Genomic DNA, 24867 nt, shown 5'->3' on the forward strand with positions numbered 1-24867 from the left:
CCACAGCACCCGTATCAGCTGCTGGGAAGATGGAAGCTAACTGACTTCACTTTGGAGATTCACAGTTTATTATTTGGTAAGCACCATGCCTATGTCTCCATAGCCACTAATGGTCTTGCTAACAGTAAAAGGTTTCCAGTCTACTTGTAGAAGGTTCCAGGACCCTTCAGTTTATAGAAATAGGAGATATTTTCCCACGCTCAACTCCTGTCATAGTGGCACAGTTCTTTTATACACTTCTCTCACAGTAAAACATACTTTCTGGTGATGTAGTCATGGACAGGATCAGACAGAAAGACAAAGGCAGTGCAACCAGTTGTCAAGAGAACATAAGTCCTTGTGCTGATCCACCTTCACATTTTGTCCTGTTTCTACTGGGGATTCACTTAATGGAAAGAAATTTCATTAGCAGTGAAGTAGTCAAGAACAAAGCTTCTAGGTTTGTAAGACTAGGCAAGCAATAAAATAATGCTATCCAGCTCTTAACCAAACTTCCTGTTTAATATATGGCACTTTTTGTTTGTTCAGTTATCAAAACTATTATTAGTGAACCAGATATTAAGTACAATGAGTAAACAATGATGTAAGACTTAAATATGATGATAATCTTACTGGATCCAGGAACCTACAGGAATAAAAATAGTTGCATTTCATGGCTATTCTTAGCTATAATCTATTCTTTTTTCATGGATCAAAAACAAGATTCAAGGGCTACGTACAATCACTTTTTCATTGTTGCACTGATCATTTAATACAAATGCTTATCCTGAAAATTGGGCCATTTTCTAGGCATTGTAAATTAATCTTCCAGCCACACAATTAAAGACATTATGCTGATGAATGAGGTAGTAATGCTGATTTACATTCAGCAGTTATGTGACTCAAAGATATGATGTACAATATCTTTGCCTCCTCAGCAGAAGCAGCAGGCAGTCTGAAAACCATTGTCCGACAGGTTTCTTTGTTATCAGTCTCACTGAGAAACCTGTAATGCTTAAGATAGCAGAGAATTTGCTAACAGTAGAAATAGTTTCCTTCTTTATTACCTGTTATAAAAGCAAATGAAATACATATTGATGACATCAAACTGATGGTCTTGAGGACAGATTATTTATTTTACTCAGAGGATTGTCACACCATAGGCAGAACCTGGACTGGTTTTCTTTCCCACTGCAGCAAATCAACCTTGGCCACATACAGCTATTCTGAAAAGGATGGATAGCATTCCTCTTCAGGCCTATTCAGTTCTGGATCTCACTATAGAAACTGCCAAAAAATGTGTTAATTAGAGACAATATAATTCTGTAGATGCTGCTGCCATTGGAACAGAAGCATTAGAATTTGTCTGAACTTGACAGGTGTCTTTCATTTGAAACAAAATGGTGGAAATGCTCCAAGAACAGGCACATGAGTACCTATAATGAATGTATAAGAGCTTTCAGCTGTGACTTCTCCTTCTAGGTTGCATCTCTTTATCATTTAGAATGGAGATCTGCTGCTCTTTAAAAATCATCCGTCAAATTCCAGATCTATACGAGGGTGTGGGGGCAGGGGGGAGGTAGCAGGAAGAAGAGGAGACTTGTACATACTCAAGGTCAGAGTGGGGATTTACCCAAGACTAGCTGTGGGAGGATTTCAAAGAGACAAAGGAAAACGAGGCGGATGTCACAACAAGGTGCTGGCAGGGTTTTTCTTCTGTTTCCCCTCACTTGGGACCAAAACCATCCAGATTCAGGCCTGTTTGAGTAGGAGAAGGAAACTCTTCCCAAGCCAGGCCGATTCTGGAAGAATGGGCAGCAGAACCAGGGAGCAAGGGGCAAGTGAGTCCAGTTTTCACAACCAGCTATGCTTTCAACAGCAGGTTCCAACAAAGGCACCGTAAATGCCTATATTGAGGAGAAAACTGCAAACCAAACCAGGTATCCGCTAATGTTTTAATGACTTTAAAAGCATGTGACACATGGTTTAACTATATAAAATTTACAGTGTGACTCCTCACATACTCTTTATGTCAGATATTCAGCAATTATTTTTTGATAGCTATGTTGTGTGATTCATCATTTACGTCTATGCACTTTATATACTTCCAGATGAAACAGACGGCCATTCTTGAAACTAGGAAAAAACAAAGAAGAAATTCATGGATCAGTAATTATTTATAGTAGAATATGTGGAACTTCAATGGGTTACAAAAATTTGTAAGGAATTCCTGAGAGGCACAGGAGGTCCATAAACAGCACAATTGCAACTGCTATATAACTCAGTGGAGTTAGGAACATGCTACATTAACACTGGGCCTTAGTATTTCCTGCCATGTGCAGTATGTACACCTTCTCTTACGTTTTTAATCTTCACCAAAAGAATTAAAGGAAATAGGGAAGATTTAAGGACTGTAGGCATTATAATACTAACATCACGTTCAGATGATTAAAATTCTTCATGGAGGTTTTAGATCCTGCTGAATAGCTCATCACTTGTTGGTGGTTAATATACAAAGGAGCACTTTGACACAATTTTAGAAAGGATAAATGAAACAGTCATAGATGTTTTTGGCGCTTAAAACAAGTATTAATGTAATTGCTCTAAAATATTTAAAAGAGCTGAAGGTCACTTGCTGACCCTTCACGTCTAAGAATATATTGCAGTTGGCCTCTGTCTCTTGACAATAAACGCATCAAGACTTTGCAATATCCAGATATAATGCTGTCTGCCAACACTCTTGCAGTTAAGGATTTATCACAGGATTTTCCTTGTCATTCCATGGTTTTGGAGATTTATAACTCCATTTCCTCATCCTTTAATATTAATGCAGTAAACTTGCCATCATGTGAAATGGGATTTAATTACTAGCTTTTTTTTTTCATTTGTAGAGGGGACAAGTCAGATTATTTTCAATTTTCAGAAAAATACTGCTTTTTAGATTAGAGGTCAGCACACAGACTTCTGCAGATGTCTAACATTCAGCATTACCCATCATTCTGCTTTCTTATATATGTGGAATAAAAAGGAAAATCACAGTTATTTTAGTTCAGCACCATCTTAGGTATCTGATAAGATGCACTGACAAACCAATGGATATCTCACATGCCCAATTTTCTGTTTCATACTAGATAAATTCAGAGCCTATGCAAAGCTGCCTATGTCCCTCAAGCCTCAAAGTGCCCTGTATTCAAAGGTTTTGAAAAGCAGCCGCTACTCCCACTAACATCATTAAGAGATCTTGGCATTTGACACTTTAGAAAGCCGGGAACTTTAATGTGGGGCTTTTGTGAGGCACAAGCGCTACAGGGATTCTTGAACAGCACCTTTGAACTGGTTATAGTTAATTCTTCTAGGGTTGAATTTTGCTTTCAGTATGTAGTAATTAGATTCTTAATCTTGGTATCCATATAAAAATACACTACAGATCAATACATGGGGATGAATTTCACTCCCTACGCATGATGAATCTTAATTACATTCTTTTCCACATCGCAGATTTCCCCATTGGAAAGCTGTGATCACTCTTTTAGGTTGGATAAAGGAACACTTCTCTGAATGGGTTTCATAACAACAAAATCCTTTTAGATCCAGTCAGTAATACTGCCACATACTGGCCTCATGCAATACGATTTTGTATAAACAAGGAAACACATTTTTCACAATATGTTATAATCAGTTGTAAGGGAAAACAGGTCATGATACTTGGCATTTATTCTTTGCTTTGTATCTTAAAGTATTTCAGAAGCAACTAATTAATCCTCTAAGTAATTAATACTAATTATTTTGTAGATGATAATTATGGTAGTCTATTGCTTTAAGCTAATTAGTTGTAAATGTTTTCATGATATACTATAACATTTTATATGCAACTGTTATGGTCTGCTGGGCTCTAATGCATATCTTTGGATATTTTATCTAATGCATATTTCAAAATGGTTCTCTGTGGATTTATATGGCAGGTCACAGCTTTCAAAGGATGATCAGATGAAACTCCCCCACAGGCTAAAGGACCAGGTACACACCAAGACTCATGTGCTGGGAATGTCATTACACTAACTGGAATCCAGAGCAAAGAATGAAGTACTCAGGCCTCCTACACTATGCATGGAAACAGTAAGGACTTCAAAATTAGGGGGTTGAGCTATATGATAATACACACTCACGGCACACCTCACCAGCTGGGTAAGGATGGCTGAATTTTCCTTTTGAGAAAACTGACAAAGAAAAATGAAAAAGAAAAGTGCATCCCTGATTCAACATGTGCTGTTTGTGAACCCTCTGTAGGGCATAAATCAGCGTTAGGACTTGGGGGCATATATTCATTTGATGTTTTTGTTTATTTGTTTTTTAATTCAGGAAGGGCAACTGACAAAGGTTAGCCCATAACTAAAGAAAGAGAAGCTCACAAACAAGTAAGATGTATGAACAATCATCTAAGACAAACAAGAAACTAGAACGTCCTGGGGTGTGAGAGGAAGGGCACCCCCTTGCGTGACTGGAAAAGGTGGCTCCAACCCTGTTCAGTAAATGTGAATCAAGCTGAGTCTCCCACATGCTGCAGGAATGCTCTTATCCCTATGCCTTCCTGGCATGCTTTTGGCAGAGCTTCTTCAACAGATTTCATCAAGTGTTTCCTATGGTTGAGGTGGGCATTGAAATGCCTGATTTGTGAAACCCAGCCAGGCTTGGAGATGAGAAAGGCACTGAGCTGCTCTGCACTGCCAGGATCGAAGAATGTCTAAGCCCGTGCTGGAGACAGTGACATCTTTTTGCCTTTAACCACTGCTTTGACAGTAAACAGCTTAGCATCGTTTGAATGGCAGTAGTATTTCAACAGCACAACAAAGCAAAGTTTTAGCTTTAGAATGTGTTCAGAGCAAGAAAAGCAGAACGGAATTCAGCTCAGCCCCCTACAAAATCACTGCTTCAGTACCAACTATAATAAAAAGTTGGATTCCTACTGCAAATGAAACATAAAAAACTTAAAGACCACCAGGCTACTATTTTATGAAAATGAAAACACACTTTCTAAGCATTCCCCTTCAAACACAGACTTTCACTATTTAACCTTCTCCAACATAAAAGAATCATCATGAAAATAAATTAATGTGAGGCTGAAGCCAGAATTGTGGCTTACTATATACATATTTATAGGGACACAAAGGGGATTGATTCACTGAGTTCACAATTAGGCATTGCAATGCTTTCACACATTACAGCATTTGAAGTCTAGAAAAGCCCATTTTAACTATGTACACTCTAACCTCCTGTTTAGCAGTGGCTGATTTTCATGCAGTAATTCCATCCTCACAGGCCAATGGCTGGGTTTGAACAAGACATTGTTTTTCAGAAATACAATCGGATTTGACTTTACTATTTCCCAGTGATGAAAAATGCACCAGAATACTTCATAAACTGCTATGATTATTAATTAGCCTCATGATTTAACATATACATATGACAACATCCTTAAAACTATCTCTCATGACTTTTAGCCTTTTGATTTGATTTTGTTCCTCAAAATGTCTGTGTTTTTCCAAAATGTATAGACAATCAATATTATCAATCCAGAAAGCTCTTTCGCTAACTGTTTTAAAACTCATTTCATGAAGGTTAGATTTTAAGATGTTTAGCATTCCTAGTTACTCTTGTAACAGAAAGCATGACATCACGATTTTTAATATAAATACATATGTAAATATATAAAAATATATGTGTAATATGACAAACATATTTTTATATATATAATCTGTAGCAGCATTTTAGAATTTGTACTGGGGAGATGAATGAGAATTATACAGTCCCAGCCCTACTGTAAGCTGAGTACAGATGTTTAAGTGACACGTAGATATTGCGTAGAAACAATGCTCTGGGGAGATTCTTTATTATTTTATTGTTTTATCAAAATGTCCTATTCAATATTTTTGACCACTTATCAGTATGTCTGTAATATTGGATGTTACCTGGAGCTACGTCGGTGGGCTCTGTCAACTGAACATTTTCAGAGAAAAGTTCTAGATAAGTCTAGTAGCTTTTAAGAGGCCCTGTTTTAAGTTATGGTTCTAGTTATCAGACAAAACAAAATCTGAAGAAGAAAGTGCCATCAGACATCTTCTGGTAACTATTTGCTTAAGCTCACATATGTTTGCATGCTTAGTTTTCCTGAGTACTCTGGTTTTTCAGAAAAGTAATCTTTGCCTACATACTCTAAACCACAGTTTAATTAACATAGTTTAAGTGAAATTTAAAGTTGAATTGAAATGTGACTTCAGCGTTTTTCTGTAACTATTAGATCAGTGAAATATTTGGATTTTACTTATCCTCTAGATCTGTTCTCTTCAGGGAACATAAACCGTACTGTTAGGTTGACTGTTTGGCTGAAAATATAGTTCTCCAGTGAACTGTTGCGTCCTGAGGATAAATTAGCATTCCAAGCATATCCGAAATTCCAGAGCCATTCTTCTAAATATCCTTCTGGAGTTTTTCAAATTATTTCCCCTTTAGAGAAGGGCAGAAAATACACTGTGCATTTTTAACTTCTCTATGGAATAAATACATTATAGTGAAACTTGTTTTTCCTCCAGATCTTAACTGACAGTCGAACATAGTGGTCATCAGGAAACAACCAAAACAAGTGAAAGCAGGTGAAAGAGACAGAATAATAAGCTAAGTATTTTTGCTTAGTATATAAAAAAAAAAATCCCAGACGGAAGAAAAATTTGAGTAAAATTGAATTAAAAATTTTGAAGAAGGGTAAACAGAAGAGGCTAACAATCAAAAGGTATAGTCAGGGGAGAACACTTCATATAATAGCTGTGTTTCTTTATTCTAAAATGAAGTTCATACTTTCTTATTCAAGGAGAGAGTTTTTTTCAAGGTACCTTCATGGACAAAAAATCTACTGAATCTAATACTAATGAATCTAGTTGGATGATACACATTTTTAAGTGTTCTATATTTATGACTTGAAAAACCCTTTTGTTTTATACAGAACAATGTGTTTTCCTGCAAGCTTTATTCTTGTTGTTTTAGAGTTTCACTTTGATTACTTCACTTCTATTGGATGCTCAAATAGCAGTGGGAAGCCAACAACACATTTTCTCTCTTATCTAGAAAGAAAATTGGGACCGTCTTTCCAAAACAATCCTCTTTATAATAAACCATACTTCCTTTGTCACAACAGGATTAAAGCTATTGTGTTAATTCTACAGAAAGCATGGGGGAGTTATTCAGACAAACTTTTCAGTGCACATTGAAATTTTGTCCTTGAATTTTACTTCCCACTCAGGCACTGTTTCTATTAAATAAACTCGACCCTCCCACCCCACCCCACCAATTCTAAAAGTAGTTTCATCCTTTTCTTCTATGAACACATTCTATAATCTAGCTTTGTCATCTTGTACCTCAAATGCTGAAGCCTCTTGTCTTTGTTAATTATTTTCCTTTTTTTTTTCTTTTTTTCAAATTGCAGTTCTTCCACTCCCATTAAATCATCCTCTCACCTTGACTTGTCTGAGTGTCTTCAATACTTTCTGACACTTCCCATATCAGCATGAAGCTCTTCTTATTTATCTGAAAAGTTATGTGGAGGTCTAGGATGTAAACTTCTCAGCTTTTATGTCTTACTGCCATCCTCCATATTATTTCTTATCTCAAAATTCCTTTCCCCCCTGCCCCACCTCCCATTCTTGTTACTTACACTTGGACTATCAACCTTTTTCCTCAAAAAAAAAAAAGTACTTTCATCTTTGTCCTTCCAAGATCCTCATCAAATAGACTTTTTAAAACATCCTAGCACAGAAATTCCCTCAGTAGATTATGAGGGTTACTATCTATTCCTGTGCCTCTCCATTAAATACATACAACCAAACTTTATGATTTCTTTTCAGTGAAAAAATTATCTTCTTTTAAGACCATTCTCTCTTTCTTCATGATCTGTTCCCATGTCCTATTGTCATGCTCTTTGTAATATTTTTATAAACATGATTCTAATCTTCTTAAATATATGAGGTGCAAAACACTTTTTTTTTTTTAATTAGCTCAATAAGTGTCCTGAGAAGTATGCCTTTTTTTTTTTTTTTTTTTTTTCTGATCAAAAGACTAGCTCTGCTTCAGGATTTTTTGGCTCTTTCAAATTTCAAGTTCCTACTGTAATTCATTGAGATATTACAGTTTTTCAAAATAAGGAAGAAAAAAAAATATAGCAGAAAGTACAGAGAGACTAAATATAAGTTTCACTCCCATTGCCTATAATAAACTTTCACGAGCCTTACTGTTACTTTGCAAAGAATACCTGCAATGTAAGATGAATTTTGCAAAAATTCATACAGTTTTAACAATATGAATACCTGTGCTGTATTTATATTGCACAAAACTTTCATTCTTTTCACTCCAAGAAGAAGTTACAATTCTTGGCAAACCTGAAAATAATGTATTTCAACAGTACAAAAAAAAAAAGTGCTGATGACATATTTGAACTGCTCAATATATATGCTTTTTTATAATAAATATTGTGTCACAATCACCTCACATCCAACCCACAGAAATCTCAGCTGAGTCTCAAGGTGGTATAGAAAAACATTAAAAACAGACAAACAAACAAAAAACCACGAACCCAAGATTTTCAAAAAATCTTGAATTATTTTCATTAAGAAAGTTTCCACTTTACATTCTTGGGGTATGACCTTGCAAGGTCAAGCAGGTACCTTGCAGGTGTGGGCTGCAAATACACAGGATTATATATGTTTTTACCTGCAGCAATAGATTACTGGCGTAACTCTAATAACTGCAGTAGAGATTTTTCCAGTTTTCTCTAGTGTGGCTAATGGAATTTCTTCATTAAAAATATTACTTTTTAAAAAAGCTTTTTGCTTCAGCAATTCAGCTGAGCTGACCACAACAGCATGGTTCTCCACACTGAATATTAGTTTGTAAGAAATGGCTTGGAGGACTGTACACCTTCCAAGTAGGTTACTAAAATGAACAAGGTGAAATTAGATCATTTTTCCTATATGCAGTTTTGAGAGCTCTAGGCTGCCTCAATCAATCTGCTCCTTCCAGTCTTTCAGAACCACAATTATCAAAACTTGGTTTCACTCTCAAAGGCTAGGACAGTAAAATACAATATATTCCTGTAAACCTGGCTCCACAGCCAGCTGCTTTTCACTCCTCTATTTCACACATGCAGAAATACTTTGCAAACCACTGTCTCTCTGCCACCTAGCAGGAAGCCAGATTTTACAATTGTCTTTGAACTACTTCCCAGTAAAAATATGATCATGGAATCCTTCACCAACATAAACCTTGAAAAAGATCTCTGGTGAGCCTTCTGAAAGCATGGTCAATGTATGAAAGGTGCCTATGCTCTAAATTACAGGGAAAGTTGCACACACAAGGCTTTAAGGTATTGTATTGCTGCTGAAAGGGTAAAGGTAGACTGAAATAAATCAGAGTTTTTCAAATGTTTACATAGCACAGAGCTTCTAAGCATGATTCATTCCTGAAATAACCATAGTACAATCCTGGTATACTTGTTTGTGTTGTTAGTGTGTTTGCTTATAGGTTTCCTGTTCTGAAGATGGAATATCATCAAGTCTGTTCTTTCTCAAATTATATTACAAGCAAAAATGGATGTAGATCAAGACTAGGAAAATTGTTAGAACGTTATTAAAAAAATTATTTGCCATATTATGGTGATGATAGTGCTTGATGATCTATACATTTAAAGAAAACAAAACCTACTTCCCATCTCTCTATGTATCTGTTGTCTAAAGTCTTTAACTATCCAACTGGGCCAACACTAAAGATCAAGTCTTGGCAATTGTCCCCAGTTCTACAAGGATGAAAACAATCAGAACTCACGTCCTGTGTATTTGTCTCTGCTGCTTGTGCTTTCTTAAGTTCATCAAGTCAATGGCCATTTTTATGTTTCATGTACCTTGAATTAAACTGCTTGCAAATGGCACAGGGTCATACTAACTGGATTCAAGCTACCAGTGTTGCAGACTACTCTTTAATTTATTTCATACTTACTTGATCTCTCAGACATGTTACCAAATCATTGCAGAGCTAAAAATACAGATGGTTAACAGCTGAGCATCTTCTGATTTTGGACGGGCTAAATGTACAATACAAGACGAGGTAGGGACAGAGATTTGTAAAGCTTGACTTTGGGTGTTGACCTCAAAGCTTGACTCTGGAGGTTGACCTCAATTACTTCAAGACATGGCTGAGCAGACTTGGGCAATACAGAAGTGTGAATGCAGTGGAACACCAGAACATTGGTCTTCATGAGCTACAGGTGCAAAACTGAAGATTGAAAGAGTCAGGAGATCTTTTGGGGGTCAGAGGATATAACCACTGGAGAAGATTAACTGACATCAGGAATTAAAAAAAAAAAAAAAAAGTATTAATCGTGAATGAGAACTATTATTATTTGCAACCAGTACTTGAACCTGTAGTATATCAATAAACAGCAACCTTAAATATTTACAGAAACTCTCCATTATACATACAAAATAAAATTCTTCTTTGTGAAAAAGCTCACAGACACAAGCCAAACGCAAACAAGCACCTAGAGCCAAAAGGAGAATATTCAAGAGAGCCTGAGTTAAATGCTTTATATATCTTTACTCTCTGCTGTTCAGAATATGTAAGAACCTCAGCTATTTGTTACCAGTCTTCTTACCTCAAGTCGACAGAGTTTGGCATATTGTATAAGATGTACTCAAATGCACTGTGTTACTGTTTGTACTATAACAGGCAAACAGCATAACACAGCTCTCTCATCTGCTAGCTAACATGAAGCATCATGACATTTTTCAGGCTGTTACACGGAAAGAAAATTACCCATGTCCGCATGTCCCCCTCCTACAGAACAGATTTATTTAAACAGAAATCTCCTCTCCAATTTTCCATCTTACCTTAATATCCTTCTGATGCTGCATTTTGTCTAGAAGAGGGCTTCAAGCAATCATTCTTAATTCTTCAAATTTAATAGAGATGGAAATGGTGATTCATTAGTTGTCAGTTCTCTACCAGCTCTTGGTTTTGGTCCTTTTCCAGTATTTCAGTGAGGTTAAAGAGAAAGGAAATCAAAGAAAGTCCTTAATCGTGTTCCAGAATATCACAGTTATTCTCAGCTTGGCATTCATTGAAATGGTGCTGGCATGAATTCATTGCCTGAAGACGCAACTTGCAAGTGGAAGTGGGTCAAGGAAGACCCTCACTAGATTTGCCAAAGGACTGCTTTGATGAAAAGACAGAAAATGCATTTGATTCATCTTTCATTTCCCCAAAGTCAATTCAAGTCTGTTACACAAAGGTAAGTGATTAGAAAAAAAAAAAAATGGCCTAACAGCTTTCAGTGTTTCTACTGAGCTAGGAAATATCTGTATTCTGCTTAATAGTACTAACTTTTGGAGACTTTCCATCCACTGAATACTGTTTCAAAAGCACTTTGATATTTATAACAATTTCTCCTTCCATAGCTTGTTTCCATTCCTCAGGCAGACAACAGCTATACTAGAAAAGCATCTTCCATATTTAGATTACACATACAATACAATATAATAGTCAATGTGATTTTTAAAAATGCTAAGCCAATAATTTTCCTGGTCTCTGCAATATTGGTCTATACCAATACTATGAATTGTGTCACTTTCCAGTTACATAGAGCATATTCTGACAAAGGAAGCATGCACTGTGATTTATGGTGCACTGATCCAAATTATATTGACTCAGCTATGTTGGTTAAACATGAGGCTTATTGTAAGAAGCACTGGACTGGTATAACAGGAATAGATAAGACAGAACAGCCTAAGCTTACATCTATACAATAGGGGCATCCATTATTGCCCGCAATGTAAACATATGTTGGTAGCATTATGAAACTACAGAAAGTCATCTTTTCTTTCTTCCTTTTTTTCCATTTCCCCAGTCAAGCAAACTGAGTTTTATGTATGTACCTCACTCATTAATTTCTCCATACCAATCATCACTTCAATATTACTTTAAAAAAAAAACAAAAAAAAACTTTTTATGGCAATTTCCAAACCGCATATAGTAAATTAACATGCAGTCCTCAGCAAAGATTCTTAGGATGATGAAATGGCAGTTGCAGGCAATTAAGATAAAGCCTAACATAATAACAAAAATCTGGTGAAGAAAGGTCTGAGGTGATCATGTCTTCCATAGTTCCATATAGATGTTGTCCAGCCCGCTAATCCTCAAAGGCTACCTTGTGGAAACACAGCATATTGTAACTCTCCATAAGAAGTGAAGATGCTAGTATCATAGTTGTGTTTCTAATCTCTCTCATACTAGACATTTTGAAGTTTACTAACAGCTTAATAATACAATTATGAAGAAACAACATGACCTCACAAGTTTATTTTTTTTCTCACTGAGAGATCATAATTTAAAGGACAGCATTCCAAACTATCCATAAGACTGGAATGACTGTCATTGCAGTCCATGGTATAATTGAGAAAGAGGTATGCTTATATAATTACACTCACAAAGTGTTAATGACAAATAACCACAAATTGTTAAGAACACGGGCGAAGTATTGGCTTTGAGAACCAAGGGGAAAAAAAATCTGTTACAGGAAACTGACCACTGCATTTGCACATAATCAAGTTAAAATGTTAGTAGTCTGAAGGAAGGAGAGGGCATGAAGGCAACTAAATTTGATAATGAGTCTAATATAGAGGGAATGGTCAATAAAAATCAGGAGGGCAATAAAATTCAAACTTGCTTAAATTGACTTGAAGCATGGGCACACTAAGCAATTAAGCATTTTGAAAGGCAAGGTAATGAGTCTGTGGGGAAAAAAAGGAAGGGAAATTTATACATAATGGCCATACGTTCCAAAACTTTGAGCAGAAGTAGAATGTAGTATGATGGTGGATAAAACTAAATATTCTTGGTACAGTGTTTGTGACTGCTAAAAAGAAAATCAAAATAATGCAGGATAAAATTTCAGAAGATATTGGAACAAATTCAGCTCTGGTATGAGGAGGTGAAATTCCCACAAGGAATAGTTCTCTAGTACAACATGACATATTTTGCCTAAATATAGGCCAAGAAGGCTTAGGTGAAATTTCAGGACATATGAGTCTAATGTTACACAAATTTCCTGCATGTCTCTATATGAAGATTTCTATTTTCTCCATTTTACTTATGATTCATCAACTTTTCATGAGAAATTCTTGGCCCAAATTGTGAAATTCATTAATTCATCAATCATGTAACTTATGCATACGTTTCCATTCTCTGAGCAGAAAATAATTTTTAGAATCAGGTTTTTAAAAGGAATGTTTTGAGCAAGCCTTTATATATTTTCTTTCACTGATAAGAGCACAGTGTAAATAAATTAAAAAAATATAAAAAAAAAAATTATCTGACACTAGCCCCATAATATACTCCTATTTAATTTAACAGAACCTATTGGTCATTAAAGATATACAGAACTCTCTTGGCTTTGTTCTGCATTATCCTGTTTGGTATGCTGTAAATATCTGAACACAAAGACATTAAATTAAGAGTACAATAAAAAATGAGAGTTCTGGTTATGGATTGTTTCTAAATCGTGTTGTTACTTTGTTTAATTTCCATTCTGTTCTAGGTTAAAAGATCCTATGTTGAACTATTTGTGAATATTGGTATAAAGTAACATCAAAGAAACAGCTGAAATTTTCTTTTTATATAAGATTTCCTACACTTTAAGTAATAAAAATACTACACATTGGCACAATGCATCATACTTTGGAGCACTCTGAATGTCTCAGAGCAATAAAAGTTATTATGTATTTTCTCATGAGGAGTGGCATGCACGAAGTTGATAATGTAATAGCATTTACTGAACCCAGAAATAAATCCCAATATACAATCTCTTAAGACAAAGTTGTATCTTTTTCACTTGTGTCCCTATATCGAATAATATGAAATGCAATACTATAATTTAAATAATAATTAATATAGACAAATGGCAAACCCCACATATTTTTGAGAAATCTTTTGTATTATTCAAAAGGAAATTATAAAAGTCCAAAATGTGAAAATACGAGATAAATAAAAACAGGATAAATGCCCATGATGTTAGTGTTTCTCAATATTAAGAAAAAATATCTAAAGGCAAACACATTATATTTTTTAAAGTTTGTTTTTCCACAACAAACACAAGATGACAATTTCTATCAGGAACTGTGGATACCAGAAAGGTTCCACTGAAATACTGTAGATTTTAGACTTGGCTATTTTGATATACTCAGAGATTACTGAAATAGAAATACATTCAAATCCATAACTTTCAGCTGAAGACAGCCTGAATAACCCCAAAAGTACAGAGATTATAATTTTGACTAGATCTACCTAGCTCAAAAATATTTAAAACCTTCTACTTCTATAGACAATTTTGTCAAATTTAGTTATTTATCAAGAATAATCAAATATTGCCAATAGAACTGATGTTTATAGGAAGCTAATCTCTTTGGGTAAATTGGCAATATTAGATTTTCAGCTGTTGCAACTTTTTCCTATCTGATCTGCATTTTTGTCACACATTTCATCTAAACTGCTTCTTGTAGATGAGAAGTCTTCTGTGCATCTCCACAAACCACATAGGAGATTTAAAGTTACCCATTCAGTGTATCTCAATCTCATAGAGCTTGTTTTATACTTTCTGACATTTTTTTTTCTTAGAGTTAATGCAAGAGTATTCTCCAATTCACCCACCTATCTTCCTAGCTTATGTTATTAATTAAAGGTTTGGATTTTTTTCCACTATTTTTTTTTTTCCCTTACAAATACAGATGAGAAGTCTATCCTGTCTGGTAGCCTAACTGAAAAATACGGGAAGCGAATGTCAGATTTTCCAGTAATCTTATATTTCATTATTAAGATTAGCTATTTTTTCACTCATTACTAGATAAGGTTCCCTAACTTCTTTTAAACCCACGTGCTGATTTTTCCCCATTTTCCTTTCTATTTCTTAATTGCAACATTCTACATAGAAAAACAAAGACTTGTAGTTTCTTTGTATATTCTTGAATGGGATTACTTGCAAATACTAGTCCTCTGTTCTCTGTGTTGTTTTTTTTTTTGTTGTTGGTGGTGGTGATGGTGTGTTGTGTTTTTTTTTTTAATATATATATATATAGCACTGCATTTCTTTTCACTGATTGGTTAGTACAGTGCTTTGGCATACTCTAAACACTGACTTGAAATAAACCTAGGATAAACATTATCTTTTGCTGATTCAGAAGGCTGCAGGGTGCCTTTGAGATGAAGGATGCATTAAACTGGACTGACAGCTTGTTTAAGTCATGGCGATTTGATAAATGTGTGATACAATAATTTGTTATTAACAATAATTAATATGGAATATTTTGGGCTACTATCATTCTTTCTGATGACAGGAAAGTGTTGCTCAAAACTATAGTTTTTGTTTGTGTTTGCTCCCCAAAATTCATCCTTGTAGGATGCACTTTTGTCTCAAGATGTTTAGCCCCATGTCTTCAGAATGCTTTGCTCATGACTTGGGTGCAATCTGAAGTGCTTTTGCTCTAACTTTTAGCAATATTTGGCATCAACAGATCCACTTCAAGACAATGAAAACTGTGAGTTTATGGTACTCACCAAAAATCTAGTTCCCTAGGGTTGAATACTTACATCTCCAAATATGACCCAATAAAGGACTATATGCCCCCAAATGTGTCTATTTTCTAACTCTATCAGTTAGTCTGATGAGAAATATCTTTTTTTAAATATTTTGCCATTCTAAGTCCGCTTATGTTGCCTTAGGTAATGACCTTATAAGAAAGGGACCCCTTGGGCATGAGAATAAAGCTTCTACCACTAAACCTAAAGAGAGAGTAAGCTTTCCTGTACCAGCAGTACACTGATACCGTTCTCACTGGTGAGAAACTTATCACACATAGGGCACCTTTCCATTATCGTCTTAGGACAGTGGATTCAATGTCAATCTCTTAAACATCCCCACTTACTGCTCTTCAATTCTCACTGCAGTGTGATTTTGGACTGCATGGATTGGTCCTTCTTCAGGCAGAAATAAATCCAAAGATGTGCACACCTAATGACCCTGAACTACCTATGGGCGCTTATTCCACAGGACCCAGAATTAGACTACTATCAAGTAAAACGTCCTGAAATTCATACAGTGTTATTATGCACAGCTATATACATTAGTTCCTCCATTCCCCAGAGCTGCTGCCTGCAGTCTGTGGCACTTGCGAATGCACACATACCCATAGTAAACAAGTGGCCCTTCTTAATACCTGTTAATACTAGAATTCTCTTATTAGGTACCCAGCAGCAGCAGATGGTTAAAAATGTCGTCTTCAATAACAAGTTTTAAATGTCTGCAGACAAGCTGAAATACATCTGTACAATCATCATTCCCAGTACTCTACACTATTTGGTAGTATCTCTTATCTTACTTGAAGTTAGCAAAAATTAATTGCTAATGTCAAATTCTGAGAAAAATATATATGTTCTTCAACACTATTAATAGGGAAAAATCACTATTATAAATGAAGAAGTAGTCAAGACAAGCTCAGTTTCCAGAAGTAAAGCAACAAAGGTAGGTCACAGTGAAAGATGCAACAAAGTCAATGTCCCAGCCCCTCCTCCAGGCATTGGTTGTGAATTATTGTTATAGAATATACTCTAGGTAATAGCTACAATTCAAGATAATTAAAAACCATTCAGTTTCTTCCCTCAGATTAATTTTAATCAAGCTAAAACATGATGCAGAGGAAGAATTGACTGAATATATGTAATCATTACATTTTGAAATATTTTATTAAGCAGGAGGCATTCAATCTATTAATTAGTGTATTGTTACAGGCAATTGGAAAGCACGGGTCTTAATCCAAACAGAGTAATTTACAAATGGAGAAATACTGGATTACCATTCGCACAGACATTTTGATGTTGACTTACAGCATTGTTTCCTCAATTCAATGATGTATGGGAAGAAATTAATAAGTGAAAATTAAAAGGAAGATATTTCATTATAATGTGATGCAGATACTCCTCTTTGACACAGACATTATTGGTAATGGCCTTGAGCCAATATCTGGCTGTTATCTAACTTGTACAAGGCTGCACTTGAAAATCAGGAACAATAACTGAGAATGCATTATTTTATTCAGTTCAATCATTTTGGTTCCTTCTCCAACATTGGATTTGTGCAGTGGATGCTCAGTATGCTTACCTGAAAAATCACAAGGCCTACACAACAACTTAAATCCCATTAAACCTTCGCAGTGGGACTTCAGTGGTGCATCAGCCTGTTACACATGAGTGACTTTCACCATAAATAATGACCCTTTTGGAGCAAGGTTTTCAACTCTAATTAGAAAACATTTTTGTTACTCTCCAAGTGGAAAGCTTTTTGCTGTCTCAACGGTGTATCCTTTTCTCTGCCCGGGACTGCAGTGGCTCTGAAACATGGATTCCTGCCATCAGCAACTGCATATAGATAGATTGGGGTATAATTCAGAGTAAATTTTTAGGTGCTCACTTAAAGAAATGCATAGAATTTATCTACTGCATGGAAATTTTTTTCTTTCTTTTCTTTTTTCTTTTCCTTTCTTTTCTTTTCTTTTCTTTTCTTTTGTCTTTTTTTCTGTTATTTTCTTTTCTTTTCTTTTCTTTTCTTTTCTTTTCTTTTCTTTTCTTTTCTTTTCTTTTCTTTTCTTTTTTCTTTTTTTTCCTCTTACCAGACAGAATTTATAGTAAGCTGAGGAAATGTTTATCAGGGCTGGATGATTTCTCAGCATCTGTTTTCTGTGTTTCATCCATTCTTAGTGGCTTTCTCACCAGGTTTACTTTTCAGGCTGATCTCTATATTGTCTCATTCTCTCTCATTTCAAATCTACTGGCAAAAATAAGGGGATATTTGAAGAAATTTGAAGCTTTGCATAACTTCCTGACTGAGTCAGATTAGACTTTTATTACAGTCTCAGTGAATTCTGTATAAGCCTCTCCTAACAATGCTACAACATCTTTTGTTGTAGCTGTTTCATCCCCTCTCTGTACCATAAACTCACCGAGCAGTGTAAATGTAGTAGAGCAACTAATTATATTGGAAATTAAAACTAGTAATGTATTCAGAAATTCAATCCAAGAAACCATATAGGCAGGTATATAATGTGCAACAGCAGCTGAATTAGCAGGATGTTAGAAATCTTATCTCAAAAAGAACACAATCATTTTTTGTATTTTTTGCATTTCTGGCTCAAATTCAGACTGTATAACTGTAAACGAACAAGAATAGGAATAATTTTAAATTAGGAGCCCTGTTTCTCCGGTTGAGGAACAGGCAGTTGTGTATAAATAGAAGGGATGATGGCATTATGTAATGTGCCTATAATTGAAGGGAAGGACATATTCTTGATACAAAACTTCAGCTTAGAGTCCTTACTGTATTTCTTTAGTATTATAAAATTCAGACATATACTCTTTGATTAAGGTAAATTCTGGAGAAATTTCTAGAATGCTTAAATAACCATTAACCTCTCCTTATTTTCTATTGGGATTATTATCCCAACAGACCTTTGTAATTATTGATACTATTTCCAGATTTTGTGTGTTGTTTTTTTTTTTTTTTTTTTTTTTCCAGCTTATTGGTGGCTGGAATTGGGCTTCTCTCCAAGAGTAATAACTCTGCCTTTTTAGAGAGAAATTATTTAATAAGCAGAATATTTTATATGACAGGAACACCATACACTACAAAACTGTTCTCTTTGCACTTGACCATTGACTTTCAGCACGCTAGACTTAAATTCAGCATTTATCTCTCCTCTGCTTTTGCACTATATAGATTAATATAGTAATTATCTCAAGTGAAAATTCAAAAAAAAAGAAAAAGAAGCAACATCTATGTATGTGAAACAGACGAAATTCAATGCTTATGCTTTGGGACACTTTTCATTTAAGTCTTTGTCTTTTAAATAGGCCTTTCAAACTCTGTCCAAGGTTATGTGAGGTAAAGGAGGAAAACTGAGATGTTCACTGGGAAAGAGGGTAGGGAGTGGGGTGAGCAGAATCAGCCTAAAGAATCTACTATCTCATTTGAGAGAGAGAGAGAGAGAATTACTCTATTACAATGAAAAAAGATTTCACTCTATAAAATAAGGAGAGATTGTTGCCATGGTAGCAGCAAAATTTCTCCTTCACTTAAATGCACACACATGAACTTTTCTTGACAGAATAAAATTATAAATGTGCAAGGCAAAATATTTTCTATTATACTTCCTCACAGCATTTTAAACAGATATTTGCATTATATTTAGATGAAATCATATAGGTAATCATCTCTTGCAGATCTCTTCCAAAGCAAAGCAACAAATATTGTATTGACATGGAAATGCATGGCCTCGGAAGGCACTAGGTAATTCAAGGCACACAGAAGGGTATATATTCACTTCTAAGATGTTCACCAACAAAGATGGATTTCTTGGGGATGGGAAACTCTTAACCTAGACACAAAGCCACGTTCAACAAATATGCAACTGGCTCAAAGTTGTTCTCTGGAATGACTGAATGATTTGGAGTCACGTTCCTGGGGTTTGTTCCTCATACACCTACCTTTATTATTACTCTATGGGCTGATATAGTATAATCTTATGTTACAGATTGTTTGTCTTTACAACACATGGTATTTTGTGACAATTTCCTCAAGTGCTCTGAGCACTTAGCAGACGAACTTTTCACAGAATCACAGAATCACAAAATCACCTAGGTTGGAAGAGACCTCCAAGATCACCTAGTCCAACCTCTGACCTAACACTAGCAAGTCCTCCACTAAACCATCTCACCAAGCACTACATCTAAACATCTTTTAAGGACCTCTAGGGCTGGTGACTCAACCACTTCCCTGGGCACCCCATTTTATTACAGAGTTCTGAGACCCACAATCAGGTAGCTAGCTATTCAGGGGCCTAAAGTCAAAAGGCACTGCTAGATTTTCATTGAACTTGTCCACTTCATGCATAAAGATTTTACACTAGTCCTTAATGTCAATACAAGGTTTGACTTCATTTGGTGGTATTATACCATATTTAACCTACGATTGGCCCTTGCAGTTAAAGTATATTTAAGGACATTTTGAAGACAAGAGGGACCACCTACTGACACTCAAATCATCTTTGTTTTTGCATAAAACATGACAGATAATTGTCCCTTATGCTAATTTCTGGATAAGGGAGAAATGTATATTTTCAAAAAGATCACTGATTTGTTGACGATCAGAAGTCACTAGAAAACCACCAATCTTTGAATAAGGTCTTTCATAGTTTTCGGTTGTTTGGTTGGTTGGCTGTTTTTTAAATTTATATACTCATTTACAAATGTGAGCATAATTTCTAAATGAGTTTGGTTAGAAATGAATGTCTAGCCATTAGACTGTGTTGCACTTGCAGTCATCTTAAGCCTTCCCCCAATGTAACACACAGATGTGATAAAGTACCTTTAAAATTCTCTTTGGTAGAAAGGCTGTGCTTCTTTAGGATGCAAAAGAACATTTGCATCCTTCTGGACAACAGAATTGGACATAACAACCCCAAAGTAATTTCACTAAGGCCATATGTACAGGTAATATCACTTTCTAATTCCCAAAGGAAAATTCCTTCTCCATAAACCCTCTGAACACATTAGTTCTCATAGCCAGAGCTCTGCACAGGAAGTTCACAGTTGTTTGATTATCCATTATGACCAGAAAGTCATTTCTAGAGGCAACATTGTTCTGAACATAGTTCCTTCAGCCTGACAATTTGACATACATTCACCATCTCTAGATGCATAATGTTGTATTTGGTTATATTAAAGTTGAAGCTGGACTTATTTGATGAGGAAACCAAGATGTTCAGGTAATTGGCTTGTCCCTTACCAGATGGAATTTGAAACTTTACATTCCCTCTGCAGGATCTGTAGCCTTTTTCTGTAAAGAAAAGACTTTATCCTCCAGCGCTCCCTACTTCACAATTCTCACCAGCACGACGTTCTTAGAAAAGTATAATGAGAGGGAAAAAGATTGCAACTTCATATAGTGATGTATTTCACCCTTTATTTTGTCAGTTATCAATCTGCATCCCGCCATTTCATCTCCCTGGTGCTAAAGCCACCCACTATGGATGTATGAGCAATGCTGCACAGATCTAGAACGTGCATTCACTGCACTGCCCCATCAGTCTTCCCTTTTTTCTTTCTGTAAGCAATCCAGAGGAAAAACAGACTCAGTATTGTGCTTTGCTGCATTCTTTCTAACATGTTGCGTGTTACAGACTGACAAGAAAGATTATAAATAGAACTGAGCTTCTTTCTCATTACAGCGATTGTAATGAGAATGATAAATGGGTTCAAATAAAACCATTCAGGCTCCAGTGATAAGATTGCTATCTCTTCCAATGCTGTATCTAACCCAATTTCATGATGTCATTATCTTCCCCGAAATGTAATGGAATTTATGGCAATTTAAAGGATCAATCCTAGTATATTTTATATATGCTGTGTTTTCTCTGGCACAGGAAAACTCCTTTCACTTGATCTTCATTATGACTCTGCTTTCAGGTATCTCTGCTCACAAATGATAAAATAGGTAGCTACAGATTAACATGTACATTGATCTGTGCAAACGTAAGACACTTGCCTCTTGGTTGTTGCGTACTCCTAAAAGATCAGTGATCTTCTGTTACGACTTGTACTGATTTGAGTAATATAATTAAACAACACCCAGGAGAAAGAGGAATAAAGAAAGAAACTCATTTGTTTTTCAGATTTTTTTTTCAAAAAAAGACTGCCAAACTCACTACCTCAGTACAACAATCGCCAACACAAAGCTTAGATGTGAAAAATAGATAAATCACTGTGAAACTTTCTCATAAATATTTTCTAACAGAAGGTTAGAGAGAGGTGGAAGTTTGTGAGTTACATTATTAGTACAGAGAAGGCATACGTCAAGGTGAAAGAACAGAGGGCTTAAATCTCAGCAATGACAAACTCAAGGCAAGGATTTCTGCCACAATCACATTAAAAGCTATTGTTTCCTTCCATCATCATCCTAGAAATCGTGTGTGTTGCTTCATGTTTTCTCCTGGTCCCATGTAAGAAAAGAGGTATACTAGGTCTGCAAAACTAAGCTGTCATCTCCTAACAGCTTGAGTACTTGTACGTCTTTGTGAATTGTTGGTTATCATCTGTTTTGATGTATCTGATGTTTTCATTCATATTTCCTTATGCAAATGTTAATCTGAGAACATATAAACAGTCTGAGAAGTCACAAAATGCATCTTTTTTTTACACCTCTTTTTGGGACCCTGGTTTTTGATTTTCTCTGAAACAGATGAGCTATGCAACGCTGCAGCCATAATGCTGCTTCACTGAGAGTTTCATACAACATCCCTGCGTTCTTGGTAAACGCCAGAAATTGTACAAAAATTGGAGACAACCTTACCGATTTTCATTGAAACTAGCAGTGAATAAATACTAGTGCCATACAGAGCCATCTTTCACCTAAAATATTCATGTCATTGCTAAAGCCTAATATGGGAGATAGAACACCTCTTTTCCCCTCTCCTCCTTTCTTGCTGTGTCTCATTTTCAGGCTTACACTTACCTAGTGATAATCTAATTGTTTTAAGGTGATATAAGTATATTGTTTCTTGTGTATACAAGGAGACCGGAGGAGAAAGTAGACTTCTCTGGACTTAGCATATTATGCACTGCTACCTATTATTAGAGACAATTAGACTCAATAATACAGTTGTTCCTTTAGTACTGTATTCTTATAGCTCTAAAACTTTGAGTTAATTGTTGGATCTTAATTCTTATGCTAGTAACTTTTTCCAGCAATACTACAGCTCTGTGTACTTAAAACTTGACATGACTTTTCCACATAGGAAATTTTGTTCTTTTCCCTTCTTCTTCTGTTAAGTTTGTCAATCTCATTAGCCAGTGCACAGAAAGATATACAGTTAATATATACCATTTTCTATGACTTTGTGGACTAAATACTCATTGAGTTTTTACAGAAACATAATCCTGAATGTTTATCACAATATTTATACAGCTTTTTGTTCTTTGCAGAATGATGAAGTCTGTATTGTGCACTGATATTGGGATGAAATTCTCCCCTGCTGACTTAACTAAATACAAAATAAGGAAATAAACAATATTAACAAAAACCTCTGATTCGGGCCTTCATTAAGCACTAGGTTTTCAAAAGCACTCGCTTTACGTCAAAAATGTCAGAGCTTTTTTCATTACGGCTGAAATTATGGAACGAAAATAACTCCTCTTCTCTGCGCTCCAGGAAGGCCCTCAATCACCTCTTCATTCCAGAGATGGCTAATAATTCCTGCCTGTATCATGTGCATGCATGAAAGTGCTTCAAGACAGAAAGTGCTGTATAAATGTAAGCTACTATTAATTATGGTACTCAAAGGAACATTCAGAGAGCTTAGTTTTCAAACTGAGCCTACGTTAACGTTTCTGTATGTTCTAAAGTTCATTTTCTCCATGCCTCTTAATTTGCCACTCTGTCCTCAAAGAAACAGAAATTCACTATTCCTACACACCTCTAAACACAGATATATTCTCCCTGCTGATTCAACTGCAACAATTGACTAATATGTATTATTTCTGGTGCTCAGCTGAGGCTATTGTGAGGCAAAGACTCAGAAAGAAAGATGAGATTATTTTTTTTATATATACATAAGAATATATATATTTTACCACATATGAGCAAGAACACTGAGAAGGGATATCAAGAGTGAAGTGGCTATGCAGCGATTTTCTTCAAATTTCCAAGAAATTACCATAAAATGTGGCAATTAAAAGAGAGGCAGAAGATGATAAGGATTATAATCAAACTTGTTCTTCTAGAAGACCTTCAAACCAGTGATCTCAAAGCACTTCATTAAAGAATCAAATCTTACTTGACCTAAGTCTGCTAAGGAACAAAAAAGTATTTTTGTCCATCACCGGGATGACCACCTGGTAAATAAACACTCAAAAAAAAAACACAACTGGAGAATAAAGAATACGAAGAAGTCAATCTTTAAACAAGATTAGGGCAAGAAGTCCTCAGCAGGATTCAACTGGCCAAGGCAGTAGCCCTAACATCCCAAGTGCTGCAGTAAGTGCCATGGGACTTTTGCCCCATAGTAGCATTAGGCTTTTTGAATGCAGGTTAATATAGAACTGATTAGTTTCTATGATCAGTGGCAGGAAAGCAATTTTGACTGCCAAATATTTTTGACGGTCATAACATATCAATAACCTCATTATTTGATAATCTGTGTCTCCCTTAAGCTTTTTGGGTTCTCCCTTTGCGTGCAACCCTTATTACTTACCAAAATTAGCTTGATTACACACTTTTTGTATGGAGCTGTCCTTTCAAATCTTTATAGATAAAGCTGAAGAACTAGTTTTATTAACTTGAGCATCTTGCTGGAAGCATGTGACAGCTACAATCTTTTGTATGACCGAGAGTCCCACTGAGATGTACACCTCTTCCATCCCAAACTTCCCTTTGCTAGGAAACCTGCTCAGTATGGACCTTTCATATCACAAACAGTGGGCGGCTGTCAGAATGTTTTCTACAAGGTCTTGTTCCCTTTTTGATCTGGGCCAAGTGAAAATTACATCAGGTTTGGTGGCTTTCAGACTGGGCAGATAGATTTTTTCACATGCTGAGGCAAGAGGCAATCCTGTCTACAACTGAATGATTACATTAATACGTCAGAGATTTAAGCTGCATTGTTAATGTGCATCACAGTACTAGCAACCCAGGCGCTATAAATACTCAAAATTTGTAACTCTGCAGGATCGGTAAGCACACCATTCTCCCCGAGCACA

The 24867-nt window shown here is 35.7% G+C and overlaps 2 long non-coding RNA genes across 3 annotated transcripts in view; one reads left to right on the forward strand and one right to left on the reverse strand.

Moving 5' to 3' along the window:
• The window catches only part of LOC121071320, a 375849-nt gene that overhangs the window by 107814 nt on the left and 243168 nt on the right, over positions 1 to 24867 (reverse strand). The gene's annotated exons all lie outside the window — the stretch shown is intronic.
• Positions 1414 to 5636, forward strand: LOC121071321. Its single transcript, XR_005820528.1, has 3 exons — positions 1414 to 1919; positions 3942 to 4164; positions 4339 to 5636. It is a non-coding gene; the product is annotated as an uncharacterized LOC121071321 (long non-coding RNA).

The sequence above is a fragment of the Cygnus olor genome, chromosome 5 (assembly GCF_009769625.2).
Source record: "Cygnus olor isolate bCygOlo1 chromosome 5, bCygOlo1.pri.v2, whole genome shotgun sequence".
NCBI lineage: Eukaryota > Metazoa > Chordata > Aves > Anseriformes > Anatidae > Cygnus > Cygnus olor.